This window comes from Mastomys coucha, unplaced genomic scaffold (genome assembly GCF_008632895.1).
Source record: "Mastomys coucha isolate ucsf_1 unplaced genomic scaffold, UCSF_Mcou_1 pScaffold21, whole genome shotgun sequence".
NCBI lineage: Eukaryota > Metazoa > Chordata > Mammalia > Rodentia > Muridae > Mastomys > Mastomys coucha.
Window position 1 is genome coordinate 187,966,202 of NW_022196904.1, and position 3,407 is coordinate 187,969,608.

The window sequence follows — 3,407 nt, forward strand, 5'->3', positions numbered from 1 at the left end:
GTGTTACACTTAATCATTCAACAAATAAATACTGCTCCCACACCACGCGCCAGACATTGTTCCCGGAAATACGGATCTAGCAATGAGCAAGACAGACAATGTCATTCGCTTCATGAAACTTGAACTCTAGAAGACACTGCAATGGGAAAGTGAGCCACTGAATATTATGGTGGGCAGGGGATGGGTTGGGGGGGACAGTGATTTAAAAAACACTGACTTTCAATAGAGTATCACTGAAATGTTCTTCTGAGGTTCTGAGGTGATGTGAACTGAGCCCTACCTCCTGACAAGGGCCTGTATTGTGAACCCCTTGGGTGGAACAGGGCACTGTGCATTGGGTTAAGGCCTGGGTTTCACTTCTTACAGAAGCCTCAGGACAGCCTATCCAGGCCCAAACTCCTTCTACCTTCTTACACCTAAGCTTCATGTCTGGGAAAGCCCGGACACCTCAGCATGAAGTCCCAAACAGTGAGAAGAACTCAAGGGAGCAGGACATGCTTTTTCTGTATGGATGCCAACTCAGAAATGTCTCAACTCTTCTGCTCATGTCTTTTTGGCCAGACCTTAGTCACACTGACGCACTAAGCTGTAAGAGAAAATTGAAATGCAGTTTCTATTCTGGGCACTAAGCTAAAATTCTCTTCCTGTGAAGAGAGGATAGATGTCAGGGGCCAATTCATTTTCTATCAAAATAACATTTATGTAGAAGAAAGATTAACGATAAAAAATCTTTGAAGAAGTTAAAAAAACTGTTTAAATACGAGCTATAATCTGGGCTTGTTGATAGCTGTAGTGCTTGAGAGGATGCTGGAAGTCAAGGTCAACTCGACAAGTGAGTTCAAGGTCAGCCTGGGTTACTTGAGACCTTATACTCCCAGGGGTGCCAGAGAGAGATGATGGAGCAGGCACACTGCTATCAGAGAGAAGAAGGCCGTGGGGATACAAGCAGAGCATGTTTTTGTATGTGTACTTGCACGCATGTTCCTGTACCTGTGCAGAGGCACATTGGTGCCACAGAGTGCACGCAGGGATCAGAGGGAAGCCTCAGGTGTCTGTTCTCTCCTTCCATTTTGAGACAGGTAGGGGTCTCAATATCCCCAATGCAGATATTAAGTTAGGTGGCCCCTGAACTTGTGGGGATTCTCCTGCCTCCGTCACCCTGTAGGAGTGCTGGGGTTATGGATGCGTGTTATAGCTTCCAGTTGGTTTCATGTGAGCTCTGGAGAGCTGAACTCCGGTCCTCACGTTTACATGGCAAGTTCTTTACCCACTGAGCCATCTCCCCAGCATAGGGGACCTTACATTTATTTCAGTTGCAACTGGAGGCCATGAAAGAGCTTTCAACAGGGAACTAATGGGACCTCTTTTCCCTATCCACCTCTTTCTCTGTTCCTTATTAGCATTAGTAACCAATTCTTATTTTACATAATTGAACTCGTCACTCTTTACAGCACCTGAGCCCACAGACATTGTTCATCCCAGGACCAAATGCTGTGTGACGGTTGCCTCACATGAATGTCTGTTGGTTTTCACACATGTAATTATACATGCAAACATGCAAACACATGGCTACCGTTCACTCCAGATTTCCCATCATGCCATTCCATCAAATCAGATACTCCAACTAGTTTGCCTTTTTTTTTTTCCTTTCAAAATTTGGTTGGAGTTCTTACCCATTGATTATGATTATTAATCATCTGGCCCTTGTGAACCTGTTCATCTTTTTTATAACTTTACTATCATGCTAATGAATCTTAGGATAGAAAGGAGAAAAATGAATACAATCTCTCCAACATTGTAACAAATTCCATTAGCACCTTTACCGAAGAATCTTTGAAAATAACTTTAACCTTGTACTATATACTGAAAACGCACCTCTTGTTGGACATTTTTGAATAAAGAACAGAAAAGATGAAAATTACTTTCAAGATATCTTTGTCGAGTTTCATTTTTCAAAACCGGTGACTCCCCAGCAGGAGACCGTGAGGTAGCTTTGGTTTAATAAGACTCTGCTCTCAACCACTCACGCTTAGCTCTGACAGCACCTCTTCCCCACAGCATCCTTCTCTCCTGAGGTGCGGTAGGGCTTTCTGTTTACTTCTTTGTTTATCCTGTTGGCCCTGTAAAGGCTGGCATCTGTCTTCCCACATCTCCTCATATTGCTTGAATTACCTTGGCGGACATTTAACTATTTCCAAGATGTATGGGTGCTGACTCCCTTTGCCCTGAAAGGACTTATTCCCATCTGCCTCTGGTTTTCTTCTTCAGAGATAATTGTCACTCTTCACGTTCTTCTCCCTTGTGAGTGTACTTACATTTATAGTCCATCTCAAAAGCTGCCTTGTTCTCGAGGCCCTCCCTAAGGAATCTGACCTCTGTCAGAGTGTCTTTCCATAAGCAGCCCACCGCAAACATTTCCTAAATGATACTACATTTTCTTCAACTCCTGCTATTATATACCGAACAGTTTAAAAGGCTGTGAGTGCTACTCAGGGCATTCCCAGCCTAGGAGCAGATTGGAGGGAATTTAATGTCTCCCAGTTGCTTACCTGGTACAGCAAAGACATTGTATTCAAATCCACTCGTTCCCTCTGCAGGGGAGGGACTTCCAATGCTGACTGCCTAACTGCGCTGATTTTCTTACCTGCTCTTTGTCAAAAACTTGTCAGAAATTTTAATACGTATGAATAAATTTCACGATCTGGACTGAGTATAGAGTTCCTATGTAAACAGTTTCAGAGTTTTCTCTTAGAACAAGCGGCAGTTTCTTGGCTGATCATTCTTAAGACTCAAGAATCGCTGGGTTGTTTAAAATGCAGGACTTTTATTATCTATGTTTGAAAAACACGGTCTTAGCCAGGGATGACATGATTTAGGGCTAAAGGGGAACTAACTGTGCTATCTGTTTAATTATAAAACTAGTGAATTATATGGCTTCCAGATACTAGCTTTGATAGCATGCTATTTGAAGGTATAAAAACTGGACATTTCCTTTTTATATTTTACATCAACATCATAGGCCATTTCTTTAAAGTTTGGTTGGTCTTACCACTGTGATTTTTCAAGCCTTCTAAGCTCAAGTCCCCGATTCCAAGTAGCAATTGCGAGGTTCATTCTGCATCCTATCTGCAACCTAAGAAAGCAATCATCTTACCTGTACTTGCTTCAGCCACTTCGTGCCTCTGGAACATCACTGTGTGCCACATTGTCCTATCAGGACCCAGCAATTAAGAGCACTTGCTTCTTCAAAGAACCTAGGCTTTGTCCTCAGCACCCATATTGCAGCTTACAATTGTCCACAGCTAGAGTTCCAGAAGATCTTCTGAGAACTGCAGACAGCAAGCTACTGTAGTACACATACACACACACACACACACACACACACACACATACACACACACACACAC